This window comes from Trichosurus vulpecula, chromosome 4 (assembly GCF_011100635.1).
Source record: "Trichosurus vulpecula isolate mTriVul1 chromosome 4, mTriVul1.pri, whole genome shotgun sequence".
NCBI lineage: Eukaryota > Metazoa > Chordata > Mammalia > Diprotodontia > Phalangeridae > Trichosurus > Trichosurus vulpecula.
The window spans coordinates 128,916,609-128,933,763 of record NC_050576.1 but is presented as its reverse complement, the minus strand read 5'-3'; the positions used below and the strand labels follow the sequence as shown (position 1 = coordinate 128,933,763).

The window sequence follows — 17,155 nt, the reverse complement described above, 5'->3', positions numbered from 1 at the left end:
ATAGGGGCACTTGGCCTCTGCCCAATTTTAAGCAGTATTTGGATCCGATAGCTGTCTCTATACTTTGGTAAAGTCACTTTCAAAAGAATTCAGCCTTTAATAATAACGACTCGTACCTTTTTCCTCACCCGCTGTACGGTTGGTAATTTGGATATTCATGAATCCTCTAAGCTATGTTCCTTCATTTTGATTAATAAGATCTTGGGGGGTCAAGATAAGTGATTTTTGTGTGAGAGATCGACAGGTTGTTGAAATAACCTCTAGTCATACATGGCAGGTGTACAACGGGCTTGAAGTTGAGGTGCTGGATGCAGGGAAAGGGAAACCTTTACTTCTGAAACGTTGGATGTTTTTCAACTAATGGCAGTGTCATCAAGTTTATTTCAATGAATGATGCATATTTCGGTACACTTGTTTATTTATGAAACTTGTAGTTATGCTAGCCCGGGGCAGTGCACCTAGTGCTTATTTTAATGGTTGAGGTAGTGATATTGTGAGGAACAAACGTTGAGAGAAACTGTATCCAAGGGGCTTTGTAAACCTGAAATCATAGAATGCAATTGTTAACACTGTTGCCCAGCCTGGCTTACGTTTCCGTGGAGTAGGGATGTTTCCACCTGTAATTTTCGAAATAGCCTCTCTACTATGTATATAAATAATATGTGAAATACAGTGTCCTTAAATTTTTATAGTTGTAATTATATACATTAAAAAGAAAACAAAAAAAAAACCAATTTTACTTGGTTACCTTCCTGGCAGAGTAGGGTGATTTCCCACAGGTCACTAAACTTCATTGGCAGTTTTATGAACAAACATAATTTTCTTTGTAATTGAGATTCTTTGTAATATCAAATGAGTTATTATTTGTAAATCACTTAGCTCAGTGCCTGGCACATGGGAGACACTTCACAAATGCTTGTTTCCTTCCTTCCTTCCTTAATTGTAGGTGTGTTTGGTAGGATCTTTGATTTCCCTTTGCAAACGTAAAACTTCTTATCTGTTAGGAGTCTAAGAATGATGTTTGGAGGAATGGGCACATACACAGCAGTTTTGGCATCTGTTTGCTCAGTACCAGCTTATAAAGAGGTTTACCAGAATACAGACCATTTTGAGGGAATTCATAAATGCTGGTCTGGGGGAGGGGGGAAGGAATAACATTGCAACTTGGGAAAACTTTGCAGCAAGAGAAATACATTTGGCATTTTGCACAGAAAAGTTGTCACATGTGACTATTGTTGATGCCTCTATATTTAAAATTCCAGAATACCAGGATATATACCATGCAGTGTGGGTAACAAATTTGCAAAGCCTTGAATGAATTGTCAGGGCATTTCACATTTGTTCTCAAACTCCAAAAGATAACAGAGGAAAGGAAAAGCAAAAGGAAAGAAGCACTAGGTGCTGAAATTTTGCACAATGAAATTTCAAAGTAAAATTTTATTTTAATAATTTTATCTTTACTCTTATCAGGGAACCTAAGCTAGAGATACAAACGAGTATTTATATAACTTTTTTTTGGATCATGAACCCCTTTGGCAGTCTGACGTGCAAATTATTCCACCAGCAAATTGAAATTTATAGGCTGCTAAGGTGATTTAAAGGATGTCAAAACAGGAACCGTGAAACTGATCCAGAATCTAGGTTTCGAGAAAGGAAAAAATGAAATTCCATTTTCAAAAGTAGAATGTAGTTAATCAGTTAAAATTTTCTTTTATTTTACTCCTACATGAAATGTGATAGCAGCTGTTTGGTGTGTAGATGTGAACCACTGACTCACTGCATTTTGATATGAATTGGAGATGTAGATGAAATTCTTCACTTCGAAGTGTAATTCTATCTTGATACACCTCTCTGATCTTTTGGAAGTTAGGAGGGGATGAGAGAAATATAGTAAATAGCTTTTGCAAATGGTTATGTTGTGGGGGAGGGTAGTATTCTGACTAAATGGGAGTTACAGTGTATGTGTGTATAAAATAGGATCGTAGATTTCCAGTTGGAAGGGAACTTAATCATCTAGGCCAGCTGCATTTTACAGATCAGGAAACTGAGGCCCATAAGTTCACACCAAGTATAATACCTGGCCCAATCAGTATTCAAACTTAGGACTACATGTTCCAAATCCAGCACTCTTTAATTGCAATTGCATATATTTTCAAGGAGTTAAAATGTATTTGCTAATAAAACTAAAACTTCTAATTTAATCTTTGATTCAGAAATTCATTCAGGATATTACAATGCTTCAGAGTCAGCATTTTTTCAAAATTTTCCACAATTTTAAGTAACACATCTGTGGCACTTTATGACAGATATCATAACCATAATAACCCAAGTTCCTTTTTTTTTTTTTCAGACTGGTCACTAGTGTGGCCATTTTAGACCAGTATAATATTTTTTCAAATTCTAAGACAAGCCCTTTTTAAACTGAGATGTAATTCTCAAAAGGTTAAACTTTGTGCATTTCTTTTGAAAAGTGCAAATCTCACTTTTATCTGCTGATAACTTGTCATCATTTGTTGGATTGTGACTTTTATCATAGCAATTAGAATAAGTGAATTTTAGTTTTCACTATATTTGGTACCATCTCTCTCAGAAAGTATTTTTTTTAAAGAAATGTGGATGAAAAAGGCGTTATCCTTAGATTTTTAAAGCAGAAGCATAATTGTGTTGAATTATACCACATTTAAACTTGCATTATTAAAGAATATAGTATCTCTAGAAGGGACCTTGAAAGGTCACTTAAATTCATGCCTTATTTCTAGGAAAGGCATCCTTGAAAAATGTTATCTGAACATTTTGCCAGAGTAATTTGGTCCTAAAGTACCTTTGTGTGTTTAATTATTTTGAGGGAATTCATAAATGCTGGTGTGGGGGGAATGGAATAACATTGCAACTTGGGAAAATTTCGCAGCAGAAGAAATACATTTGGCATTTTGCACAGAAAGGTGGTTACATGTGACTATTTTTGATGTCTGTATATTTAAAAATATTTTTTATAAAATTTTATTGAGTACCTAGAATTTTTTTTTTGGTTCATAAAGATGTTCAATGGTTATCAGAATATAGTCAGTTAAATTAGTGAGACCCTAGATCTTGTTTCCTGTCAGCCAGCTTTATCCATAATTTTAAGTTTAATATTTGACGAAAAATATAATCATCTTGAAATGTTCTTATGGAACCCTTATCACACAGAAAGTTTGGGAAATGCATGTTTGTCTTTTTTTTTTAAACTTCACGGAGATAGATGCTTAAATTTTTCTTGTCTGTGTATTCCATTGTCTCACAACTTTTGGGAAGTTTTCTTAAAATCCCTGTGCTTCATTTCTTGCACTGCTTTCAGTTGAAATTCAAGTGAACAATTCAACAAGCCTTGAGGGCTTGATTGGGTGCAGAGAACTGTGTAATTGGGTCTGGGAAAGATACAGAGTTTTGATAAGCCGTAGTATGTAGCTGTATGCTGTTACTCATATGTCTTCATATACTTGGTATTTTTTGAATACCACATCTAATTTGTTTTCCAAGTAACAAATATTTCCTAAACAATAGGCAGACAGTAACATGGAATAGGAATTTTAGAATCCAGACTTTTGCCCTTTGTTGTTGATACTTGGCCAAATTTAGTATCATTTGAGTACTTACCTTGGTATCATTGTATCTTATGTGCCCTAGAATCCATTTTTTTTATTGTCAAGGATTTCGTAATCTAAGACATTGACAGATAGAAATATAGATAATTGGGCACATAGTGAAATTACTGTTAAATATGATACTAGTAAAGGAGTTATGTGTATTTTGTTAGATGGTGGATGTCATAAAAATTGCTTGTGCACATGGGGAATGAGTCACAACTACTTTCTCTTCTAGTCAATCAGAGGAGCCTTCATGAAGGAGGTGAGATTTTTAGATGCTGCTTAAATTGAGAAAAAGAGAGACCTTGAAAGACTAGGTTGGGAGTTTGGGGTGAGGTAAGAGTTGTTGTGTTGGAGGGAGTCTGCCAGATCAGTCTGGAAGGAGGCTTTACTAGTCTGTCCTTTACTCTGAAAAGCAGAAATAATTCAAGCCAAAAAGGTGCTTAGATGATTAATGTAATAATATTTAAATGCACAGGAGATTCTTGGATAATGGGCATTGTGGAAATGCTGGGCATCATTTTTTTTACAATGCTGGATAAGCAATTCATAGAGCTAGAGATTGTGGCCATTGACAGATGTTTTCTTACGTATAAATTCTTATACCAAAAAAAAAAAATACTGCTTTTGGATGACTCTTACCAGAAAGATTTGTTTGTCAGTGTTAATTTAGCTAAAAGATAGTTTCATTTAAAAAATGCTTATTTTACTTGTTTTGCCTACTGAATACATGTTTTGGAATTGCTTATTTAGCTTTAAAAATTGTGTCTTTGAAGAATTCTCCTAGGACACAAGTGCAGAAAATTAGCACATCACTGTAATAAATTAAAACATTGTAGAACAGCATCAGCTAAGATCTTAATAAAAGTAACTTCAAAGCTGCCCCACTAGTGAAGATGAGTAGGTTATCAGAGGATTATATAATTGTAGTTCAGGGCTTTTCAGATGATTCTTCACACGTTTTTGCATGTGTTCTATGGTTCTTTAAGACCTTTATTTTCTGAACTAGAATATTTATTGAATTTTAGAGTAAATCAATTGGTAGATAATGTTGGTTATAAATGTGATTTAAAAGCATTGCGTGTATGGATATAACTGATGTAGGTAAAAATAGGAAAGCCTTCTTCCTGACTAGATTCAAACTAGTATACCTCTCACCTCCTGAAAATGATGAAAAGGAAGGGAGGTAGTTCCTCTTTTTCCAGAGCTAGAATAATAAGGAATGATTTGTAATCCTTCATACTAAGATTCAATATGAGGTAATGCAAAGGGCACTGGAATTGGAATAGATAGATCCGAGTTAAATTATTGGCTCTGCCACTTGCTAGCTATGTGCCCTTGGGAAAGTGACTTGACTTATGAGCCTCAGTTTCCTCATCTGTAAATGAGACTCTTGGATTAGATAACCTTCTAAGTTCCCTGTCCCTTTTGGCTGAAAATCTTGTTATCCTGAACCTTTTATAAACAAAATTATCCATTATTGTTGTATTTTTCCCCACCTCATAACATTTGAAACATAGATGAAAGTATTGAGATGGAGCAGCAGTAGGTCTCACTGTCTAAAAGCTGTAGCAGAACTTAGGAGTGGTGAAGAAGGAAGAAAAAGAGGAAGAGAGAAGGATGCACAGGGATATGCGTAGAAGATGTGGAGAACTGGGATTTGATAGCTATTGCTGAGATTTTTGTGTCCTTGGTTGCTACTGCAAGAGAAATCATTATTTAGAGTCATCTGTTTGAGAGTAGAACTGTAACAAATGGATAGTCCTATTTTACACAGGTACTTAGGAAATGTAAAACAGCCTAGACCTAGAGGAAAGCCTCAAGGACTTCGGGTAGATGCTTTGAGAATGCATTCAGAGTTTGATTTCCACATAAATTAAGACTTGAAGCTCAAGTGAAAAGCAAAGACAAAGTTTTCTAAGTCATCTCAGAGTAAGCAGACTAAACAAAACACAGTATTCTCATTTGAAGCATTTATTTAACTTAGAAGTCAGTTCAGGTTATTAGGTTTAGAAATTTCTTGATTTGTCACATAGTGGTCATATAACTATCATAGAATTCTGAATCACATATATGATTGCTTATAGAACAGGGAATTTGAAATTACTTAAAGATCTACTATTTTCTGTAATCAACTAGAAATTCATTGAAAAAGCTTAACGCTAGATTCGAGTTATTTTTATAACAAACTACAACTTGAAGATTAACTCATACCTCTTAAAAATTAACTTATCTCCTGGTGGTGTGATTTGCGTTATGCTGTGTTTACAATAAAGCCATTCATTTTGTTAGGGAACTCTAGTTTCTATTGTGAGGATCATAAGTAACTTGTAAATTATGATTATGACTTTATTCTCCTCACCACTTTTGCTGGTGAAAAAAAGAGAGGCATGTATAATAATTAAAGTGCCACTATGTGCAAAGGTTTTGGGAATACAGAAAGAGTCAAAAGACAAACAATCCCTGTCCTCAAGGAACTCACTATCTAATGGTGAAGGCAACCAGCAAACAATTATGTACAAACAAGCTATATACAGGATGAATAAGGAAATAATTGAAAGAGGGATTGGGAAAGGCTTCCTATATAAGATGGGATGTTAGTTGGGACTTGAAGGAAGCCTGGAAAGCCAGTAGGTGGAGATGAGGAAGGTGTTCCAGGTGTTGGAGGACAGCCAGAGAAAATGCTCAGAGGAGAGGGGCAGCTAGGTGGCTGGCCCTGGAGTCAGGAGGACCTGAGTTCAAATTTGGCCTCAGACACTTGACACATGTACTAGCTGTGTGACCTTGGGCAAGTCACTTAACCCCAATTGCCCTGCCAAAAAACCAGAAAACAAAACAAAGACCAAAAAAAAAAGAAAATGTTCAGAGGAGAAAGATGGAACAGCCAGGAGGTCAGTGTCACTGGATCCAAGAATATATGGCAGGGAGTAAAGTGTAAAAATACTGGAAAGGTAGCATGGGGCTAGGTCATGAAGGGCTTTGAATGCCAAACAGAGGATTTTGCATTTGATCCTGCAAGTGATAGGGAGCCACTACAGTTAGGTTGAGTAGGGAGGTGATATGGTCAGACCTGTGCTGTAGGAAAGTCACTTTGGTGACTGAATAGAGCATGGATTGGAATGGGAAGAGACTTGAGGCACACAGACCCAGTAGCAGGCTATTGCAATGTTCCTGTTATGAGGTGATCATGATCTGGGCTACAGTGGTGACAAGTGTCAGAGGAGAGAAGGGGTATGTTTGAGAGATTGCAAAGGTGAATCTGGAAGATGTTGGCAAGAAATTGAATATGAGGGGGTGAGTGAGATGATTGCAATGTTTCAAGCCTGAGGCACTGGGAGGATGGTATTACTTTGTATAGCAGTAGGGAAGTTAGGAAGAAGGTAGGTTTGGGGTGGGGGGAGGGCAGATAATGAGTTCAGTTTTGGCCACATTGAGATGTCTACTGAACATCTAATGCAAGATATCTGAAAAGCCGTTGGAGATGTGAGTTTGGAAGTCAGCTGAGAGATTAGGGCAGGATAGATAGATAGATTTGAGAATCATCACAAGAAGATGGTAATTAAATCCCTGGGAGCAATTAAATTCATAGTAGCTGATGAGATCACCAAATGAGATAGTATGGAGGGAGAAGAGAAGAGAGCCCAGGACAGAAACCTGTAGGGACTCCTCCAGTTAGAGGGAGGGCATGATCTGGATGAAGATCCAACAAAGGAAACTGAGAAGGAATAGTCTGATAGTTAAAAGGAGAGCCAGGAGAGAGTGGTGTTCTGAAAACCTAGAGAGAAGAGATTATCAAGTACAAAAGGGTGGTCAACAGTGTTAGAGGTTGTAGAGAGTTCAAGAGTGAAGATTGAAAAAAGGCCATTGGATTTGGCAATTAAGAAATCATTGGTAACTTTGGAGAAATTTCAATGGAATTCCGAGGCAGGAAGGCTATATTGTAAGGTGTATTATGAAGAGAGTGTGAGGAGAGAAAATGGAAGCACAGCTATTGTAGAAGGCTTTTTCAAAGAGTTTAGCTGCAAAGGGCAGAAGAGAAAGCCTCCTAGTTGTCAAGGATAGACGGATCAAGTGAAGGTTTTTTGAGGATGGTGAAGATAGGCATGTTTGTAGGCAGTAGGATAGGAACCAGTAGGGAAAAAGATTGAAGACAAGTGAGAGTAGGATGATGGGGCAGTTTGTTGGTGGAGGTGGGATGGTGTGAGATCTCTTGTTTAGGTAGAGAGAGGGGGTAAGGTATTGGTAAGGAGTAAGTTCACTTCTTCATGTAAGGCAGGATTGAAGGATGAGAAAGTGGTAGAAGGCATCTGAATGATAGGAGGTGAGGGAAAAAGGAGAAACGGCAAATGGCCTCAATTTTTTTTCTATAAAATATGAGGTGAGGTCTTCAGATGAGACGGTGGGGGGACAGAGGGAAATGGGAGTTTGAACAGTGATGAAAAAGTTTGGAAGATCCCCTTTGGAGAGTGGGATAGTGAATAGATAAGGGTAGTACAATGGAATTGTTTAGATGCACAGAGGGCTTAGTTGAGATTATGTAACTTCAATTTGTAGTAGACCTAGGCAGAATGGTTGTGAGATTTTCTCCACCTTCAGATGTGTAGGAGCAAAGTTAATAGATGGTGAGAGTGATCCAAGGCTGAAGCCTGGCAGGGCACAATTGGCAATATGAGAAGGGGGCCAGGGACTCAAGAGAAAAGGAAAATGTAGAGTTGACGTGGTTCACCAAGGGATCATGATAGGGGAAAGAGGAGAGAGTGGCTAGTTAAGGGGAGATGGCCTGGGAGAGAGCTGAGAGGTTGAGGAAGTGGAGAAGCCCATTGCTTTGCAGGTTGTGAATTTGAAATACAAATAACAATGAAAATTCATAGGCTTTTTTTTTCAAGTTTTCTGAAATGTTTAATTTTTTCAGTCCCTTATTTATTGGATAGATTTAAGACTTAGCTATTTTTATCACCTTTCAGTCCTAGTGAAAGTAAGTTCCTTAGCTTTATAAGGGCCTCTTTTTTCACCCCCCTGCTCACTAGGTAATAACTATCATACATCTATGTAGTATTTTAAAGTTTGCAAAGCACTTTACCTGTATTATTCTTTTTGAGTCTCACGATCACAGTCAGGTAGGTACTTAAAGGTATTATTATACCTGCAGATATTATAATGGTCATTTTACAGATAGTAAACCTGAGGCTCAGAGAGGTTAACTAACTTGCCATTTCCCCTGCTAGTCTTAGTTCCTTCTCTTTAGTTGAAACAGATCCTATACTTTTCTTGGGTATTTCAAAAAATATCTTGAATGTATGCCATTTGTATCATTGACCACTTAAGGTGCAGGATTAATTTCATCTGGAATTTTATTTCAGTCAATCATCAGTAAACATTAATGTTTGTGTGCCAGGCCCTGTGCTAATCTGTGGCAATACAAAAATGGGCAACAGTCCTTGAGGGTTCTGTACCCTCAAGGAGCTTTCAGTCTAACGGGGGAGACAACCAAACAAGTATGTACAAACTATACATAGACTAAATAGGAAATAATAAAAAGAGGGAAGGCACCATCATTAATAGAGATTGGGAAAAGCTTGCTGTAAAAGATGGCATTTTAGTTGGGACTTAAAGGAAGTCAGGGAAGTCAGTAGGTGGAGTTGAGGAGAGAGAGCATGAATTTCTCTTGCCATTTTGGCACGAGTTCCAGGAATAGAGGACAACGAGAAAAACAAACAATCACAGCAGAGACAATGGAGCGTCTTGTTTGAGCATCAGCAAAGAGGCCAACGTCTCTGGATTGAAAAGTATATAGTGGGGGGATAAGGTATAAGAAAATTGGAAAGGTAGGAGGGAGCTAGGTTATAAAGGGCCTTGAATGCTTTTGTATTTGATCCTGGAAGTGCTAGGGACCCACTGGAGCTTGTTGAGTTGGGAGGTGACATGGTCAAGCTTGCACTTTCGGAAAGTTACTTTGGTGGCTGAAAAGGAAGGTAGATGGTAGTGGAGGGAGACTTGAGACAGGCAGACCTATCAGCAGGCTATTGCAGTGGTCCAGGTGTGAGTTGATGGTCTGCACTAGAGTGGTGACAATGTCAGATGAGAGAAGGGAGCATATTCAAGAGATGTTACAAAAGTGAAATTCAGAGGCCTTAGCAGCCAGTTGCATGTGGGGTGGGGTGGGGATGACTGTAGGTTGCATTTTATCTGTGTTAAATGCAAATCTCATTCACACAGATTTTGGTTTAAAGGCCTTCAATCATGTGATAACAAATTCTTCTGAAGTCTGATGAGGTTACTTAATGCTATTTTATTTCTTCAAATGTTAAGTGATTCATTAAGCTGAACAGAATAAAGAATGGGGTGCTGATTTTTTGATGTGAGATCAGTGGTTTTCATTGCTTAATACAGTCATCTCCAATTTTGGACCTCTTACTTTGGTTTATCCTATTTACTGTGCTGTATAGTAGAATTTTATTTATCTCAATAAAATGGGATTGTTTTAGATAGCTGAAAATCTGATTTGTCATTTTATTCAGTGAGTAATCCCTCATAACATGTAGTTTCTTTAGAGGCTATCATATTTAAATTGGTTTTGAAAGCTTGAGTTCAGTTGCTTTTGATACATGTTGGAGAGAAAGCAGCTTAGGTAAGTCATTTCAACAGATTTGTTATATAATATATAAAATCAAGTGAACACAGAAGTATTTGTGTGTTGATAAACCTCAAAGTCCCAGTTCCTAGGATAAGGATTCACTGTTTGATTAAAAAAACTGCTAGGAGTACTGGAAAGTGGTTGAATATAGCCCAACATCTTATACTATATACCAAGATAAACCCCAGATAGATATTACTGGAGACATAAATGATGGTGTCATAAATAAATTAGAGGAGCAGGGAAGAAAGTGGTGAATGACTAATTACACTTTGGTATATGAAGCAATGGAATATTATTGTGCCATGAGAAATGTCAAAATGGAAAGTTTCACAGGTAACCGAGAAGCCCTGTATGAAATGATGCAGTGTGAAGTGACCAGAAGTAGAACAATTTATAGAATGACATTGTAGAGAAAAATAACTTTGAAGGCTTTCAGAATTCAAATTAGTGCAATGATGGCCCTCAAGTCCAGATGACTGAAGGTGAATTACCACCCACCTACTGCTAGAGAATTGATGACCTTAAAATGCAGAATGTGGCATACATTGTTGGACATGACCAACGTGGGACTTTGTTTTTATGTGCTATGAAGGTTGTTTTTTTCTTTTTTAAATTGCTCAATGGAAAGGGGCATTGGGAGAGAGAGAATGCTTGTAAATAAAATTTTAAGAATAAGTTTTAGCAATAGCTTTATCTAGCTTCTTAATACTTATTTTGTAAAAATGCACCATTTAAAAATAAAATGTTATCCTCATCCTTTTTAAATGAAATATTATTCATGGATTTTGGAAAGGTAAATTTTCATTTGGATTTAAATTTGGCATGTAATTGTGTCTAACATAGTACCTAGTATAAATATTTTAATCAGGAATCATGAACTATCCCCCATGAATTATTTTTCTCTTCAAATTCAATAAATCCCTTTTATGTGTGTTTTTGCAACTATTTTGGAATTCTGTTTTTCAGGCTGACGATAGCCTGAAATTTATTTTCATAGTAGGCATTTATTGTTACTTAATGAAGAAACAGAACCAAGTTTCCAAATTTTAATTTATTTTTCACTTGATCATGTTCTGTTGTTTATGCCAAATATCTAGGTTAAAGGAAGACAGTGAAAAGAAAGACACTGACAAGCCAAAGCGTCTAGAGTAGGGATTTGATCCTCCAAGAATAAATATAAAACCTTCTGTTTGGCATTCAAAGCCCTTCATAACTTGTACCCCTTCTACCTTTCCAGTCTTTGAGAAACACAGTGATTTATATTATGCTAAATGCAGTGTAGTTTTGAATTTTGCCTTTTATTTGCTGATTTATGTTGCTTCTGACTTGCAGTATAACAGTTTGAAAAGGACCTCATAGATCATTGATGGGAGCACCTTCATTTCTCAGATCTCCTTTCCAGATGCCTCCCCCTCTGCCATTTAAACCCACATTTGTAAGAAAGGAAGCTGGTTAAGCAAAACCAACCCATCCAAGATTCTGACAGCTCATGTAACATTGATCATCTGTTCTTTGGGACCAAAAATGAGATTAGTCTTTTTAGTGTTCATTTATTGTAGTCATTGTGCTTATTGTTTTTCTTCTTATTGCATTCTCAGTTCATATAAACCTTCCCTTGTTTCTCTTAATTTCTCCTATTCAACAAATTCTCCCATTCAACAGTATCTCATTACTTTCATATACTAAAATTTGCTTATTATTTATATTTGTTAATTCCCTAATTGATGGGCATATACTTTGTTTCTACAAAAAGTGCTGCTATGAGTAAATTGACATAAATGTGGCCTTCCTTTCTCTTGGGTAGCTGCTAGGGAGTTTTTCCATGCATCAAGTATAAATCTGTCCCACTGACCTTGTTCCATTACTGTTAGTTTTCTAAAAGTCCAAACCTCCTTCCAGTGATAGCCCTTTGGATAATTAAAGACGGCTTTGTTTCCTTTAAGTGTTTTCTTCTCTGTGCTAAATATCCCTAATTTTGTTTTCAGCTGAACCTCACCTTGTAGGATCTTGAGGCCTTTCACCATGCTGTTTATCCTACTCAGTCAGTCATAAGCATTAAATGTCTGCTAGGTTCCAGGCACTGTACTAAATGTTGGGGGTACAAAGAGAGGCCAAAGACAGTTGCTTCTCTCAGGGAGTTCACAGTTTAATGGGAGAGGTAACATGAAAACAACTGTGTACAAACAAGATATACACAGGATTAATTGGAGATAATCAGTAGAGAGAAGGCATTAGCATTAAGGGGGATCTCAGGAGTGTAACAGCTGAGATTTTAGCTGGGACTTGAGGGAGGCCAGGAGGCAGAGATGAGGAGGAAAGAATATTCCAGTGAGGAGAGCAGCCAGTTAAAATGGAGTATGGAGGTGGAGTGTCTTGTTTAAGGTATATCAAGGAAGTCAATGTTAGTGCATCACAGGGTATATGGTGGGGAGTAATGTTTCAGAAGACTGGGAAGATGGTTGGGGGATAGCTCCTGAAGGTCTTTGAATGCCAAACAAAGGATTTTATATTTGATCTCTGGATCAAGTATATACTGGACATACTGGATCAAATTTCTACTCAAGACACTTTGGCTTTTCAGTCTTTCCTTTTCCAGTATTTGCTTAAACTAGACAATTGGCATAGACAACTGAAAATGATATTCTAGTATGATCTAATCAGGGCAAACTATAGTGGGACTTTTATCTCTGGTCTTGAGTACTACACTTATCTTCAAGGCCACATGTGGTCCTCTAGTTTCTCAAGTGCAGGTCTTGGATGGAATCCAAAATTCAAAGTAAAAGGGCTGCACTTGAGGACCTAGAGGGCCACATGTGGCCTCAAGGCCACAGATTCCCCACCCCTGGTATATACCATTGACTCATTGAGCTTATGGTCCAGTAAGAGCTCCAGATCATTTTCACATGAACTGCTATCTAGCCACACTTCCCATCTTGTACTTGTAATGATGTTGTTTGAACCCAACTGTGTCTTTACATTTGTCTGTACTAAATTTTATTAAGTTTGATCTAGGGGGGCAGCTAGGTGGTGAAGTGAGTAGACGATGGGCCCTGGAGTCGGGAGGACCTGAGTTCAAGTTTCACCTCAGACACTTGACACACTAGCTGTGTGACCTTGGGCAAGTCACTTAATCCCAGTTGCCCTGCCTCCCCTCCCTCAAAAAAAAAAGTTTGATCTGTCATTCTAGTCTGATTTATTTTGGATCCTGAGTCTGTCTCCAATATCTCAGCTATACCTTCTAGCTTTTAAAAAATATCATTTTCATAGTTGATAAATATTCTGTTTTTACTTTTAATATTTTTATTTGTGTAAACAGCATAAGGCTAAAGACAGATCCCAGGGGCATTGCATACCAGTGGTGTCGAACTTAAATTGAAAAAGATCCTTGCTGACAGCATATTAACTAAGACAACTACAAATTAACATTATATATGTTGTATTATATTTTAATTTATTTTTGTTAAACATTTCCCAATTACATTTTAATCTGGTTCTGGGCACACTAGGGAGTTTTGCAGCCCATAAATTAGACGCCTCTGCTGTAGATTTCCCTCCAAGGTAGCATGGAACAATTAATGACTCCTGTTTAATCTATCAATTTAACCAGTTCTAAGTCCACCTAATTATTAAAGTCTAGTCTGCATATTTCCACCTTTTCCACAAGAGTACAATGAGAGATTTTACAAATACTTTACAAAACTTTAGGTAACTGTATCTATAGCATTCTTTGATCTGTTTATTAACCCTATTAGAAAGACCTGTTCTTGATGAAGAAAGTGCTGGCTTTGTGGTCTTCACTTCCCCGCTCCCATTCCTACCCTTTAACAATACATTCTAGAATTTGGCCACAGTCAAAGTCAAGTACACTGACCTATCATTTTCAGGCTCTGCTTTCTTCCTTTTTATTGAAAATCAGAACATTTGTTCTTCTCTATTCTTCCCACTGTTTCAGTGATTATTGACAGTGACTCAGTATTCATATTTGCTTTCTTTTGGTATCCGGTGGGAGGTAGTTTGTGTGGACTTGGTGACCTGAACTTATCAAGGGTATTGAAGGGTTCTCTTTATCTTCCTACTTGTCTTAGGATTCAAGTCTTTGTTAGCTATTTTTGATTTGCCCTTCCAGTCCAAAGATGATTCATTCTCCTTGACAGAGAGAAAATAGGAGCAAATTAATTCAGTGGTTCTACCTTTTCTCTGTTGTCCATTATCATTATTCCATCTGCCCTGAACAGTAGTCCAATCCCTTCTTGATCTTGTACCAAGAAACATTAAATCAACTACAGTTTTGCTATTCAACCTAGATTCATGGACTGTTTGAAAGCTTTTATTGGAATCAGTATGTTGTGCCCTCAGTGTTGCTGTACCTGAAAATGTTTGTTTTCAATTTCTTTGCTTTTTATAATGTAAAGAATTTCCTTTTAAGTTTTCCAGAAATATATTTATAAGTAGTCAGTGAAAATGATTGAGTTTCTCATAATAGTGTCTAGAATTATTAGAATTATTACACTAGAATTACATCTTATAACACCATTTAGCTGAGGTTCCATCTAGGAAATTGTTTTGTCATTATATCCTTTTTGAATGATGGAGGTTTAAAAAAACTCTTAAGTTACAAGAAAAGATGAGTATTGGGTTAATTTAACAAATATTTATAAAGATTACTATAGATCAAGGATCATTTTATATTTTAAAAAAAATATCTCATGGACCACTTTGGCTAAAGAATTCATTAACTAGGGGCCAGCCTTTTGGGGGTGACCCTCTTGTTATTTAGCTAAGCTAGTCCTCAGATAGGAGACAAGTTTATTGCTGGGTGTGTACCAAAAGCTTCCCTCCCAGATCTTGTGCTCTGCTGGCATAGCCTTTAAGAACTCAGGATCACTTTTACCTGACATTGGAGTAGGGCAAGCTAACAGAAAGCATGAGACCTAAGGTGGATCACTAAAAGAGTATATTTAGAGATCCAAGAGGAAGGAGAACTACAGCTAAATGTACAGTAGAACAGGTTTCCCAGTATTTCTGTGGTGAACATTTCTCCTCATGCTTGATCATGAAACCTGTGCAACTTGGACTGTACTCCCATTGTATATTCATTGTACTATATGGAGAAATGGACATGGACTTTTAAGATAAAGTCAGGAAAAGTGTCTATCTGATAAAATATATACAGAGGAAATCCCTGTGGGAGGCAACACAATTTTGAGAGTATTCTTTAAAGACTGATTTTAATATATTAAAAGAGGGGAAGATTCCATAAGAAAGGACAAGATAGATTGTGTTGTCATCCAAATGGAATGTGACTAAGAAGCCACTAACAAATACAACCCATATGACTAATTTCTTTTTTAAAAATAAATTTCTGTTAATATCTTTACTTTATGTGATATATTATCTCTATTGTAGTCCCCCTCTGCCTACAAAAGAGAGCCATTCCTTATGATAATTTTTTAAAATGAAAGAAGGAAATAAGCATTTATTATCTACTATATGCCAAGCACTGTGCTAAACACTTTACGCTTCTCATTTAATCTTCATAACAACCTTGACAAATAGGTGCTATTATTATCATCCCCATTTTTACAGTTGAAACTGAGGCAGATTAAGTGACTTGTCCGGGGTCTCAGGTGTCTGGGGTAAGATTTGAACTTGGGTCTTTTTGACTCCAGGCCCTGCATGCTATCCATTGTACCACCTGGCTATCTCTGAAGAAAATGAAAAAAAAAGTGGTTTAGTAAAACTAACCAATATATATTTAAAAAGTCTGATTTTATATGTAGTGTTTTATACTCCAAAAAGTGGGGAGAGAGGTATCTTCTCATAACTAATCTTTAGGGCCAAGCTTGGTCATTATAATTTCTTAGCATTCAGGTGTAATTTTTTTTTCTGGGGGGAGGGGTGAGATTTAGGGGAAGCATTTTTTTTTTACATTCACATTGTTGTAGTTGTGTATATTGTTTTTCTGGTTCCACTTTATTCTCTATCTGTTTGTATAAGGCTTCTCGCCCTTTTCTGTATTTGTCTCATTAATCATTTCTTGAAGTACAATAATAGTTGATGGGTATTTATTTTGTTTCTAGTTCTTTGCTACCACAACAACATGCCTTTCATATCTTTATAAAATCTTTGAAAGAAGTATATGATGTACGCATCAAGGGTATCTGTGTTCAAAATATGAGAAGGAAATCAGGCAGATGGGTTCTCTATAACAAGGACAACTTGGAGGCATAGTGGATAGAGCACTAGACCTGGAGTCAGGAAGATCTGAGTTTAAATCTGGCCCCAGACACTCGCTAGCTGTGTGACTCTTAGGCACATCACTTTATCCTGTTTGCCTCAGTTTCCTCATCTGTAAAATGAGCTGAGAAGGAAATGGCAAACCACTACAATTACTCTGCCAAGAAAACCCCAAATTGGGTCACGGAAGGTCAGACATGACTGAAGCTACTGAACAACAAATCTCTATAACAAACCATGTCTTGGAAATTAAAAAAAAAAGTTTTATTGATACTTTTTGTTTTTGTGTTATTGTCATAGAATTAAAGTTGTAGGTCACCCCCCCCCCACCTCCCCAAAATGAAAAGACATGTAGTAGGTATAATAAAGTTGCAGCATATTACCACTTATGATTTGAATTAAAGATGTGACAGCATCACGTGTGGCATAGTGGAGTTGTTGTTCAATCTTCCTGACTGTAGGCCTGGCATTCTATCCACTGCACCTTCACTTCATGTATCATTAGAGAAGAATATTAGGTAAATGGACCTATTTCATTGGTATCCATGAAATATTATAAGAATTATAGGATATTCCTTATTGTGTTGGAGAATTGCTTGAAAAGTATTGATCTATAGGTGATTATTAAAAAGACATGGACAAGAATTGTACAGGA

General features: G+C 36.8%; 1 protein-coding gene across 3 annotated transcripts in view; it reads left to right on the top strand.

Annotated features, from left to right (window-relative positions):
• TP53BP2 (tumor protein p53 binding protein 2) overlaps nt 1–17,155 on the top strand; it is an 83,795-nt gene that overhangs the window by 12,412 nt on the left and 54,228 nt on the right. The window lies entirely within an intron of this gene.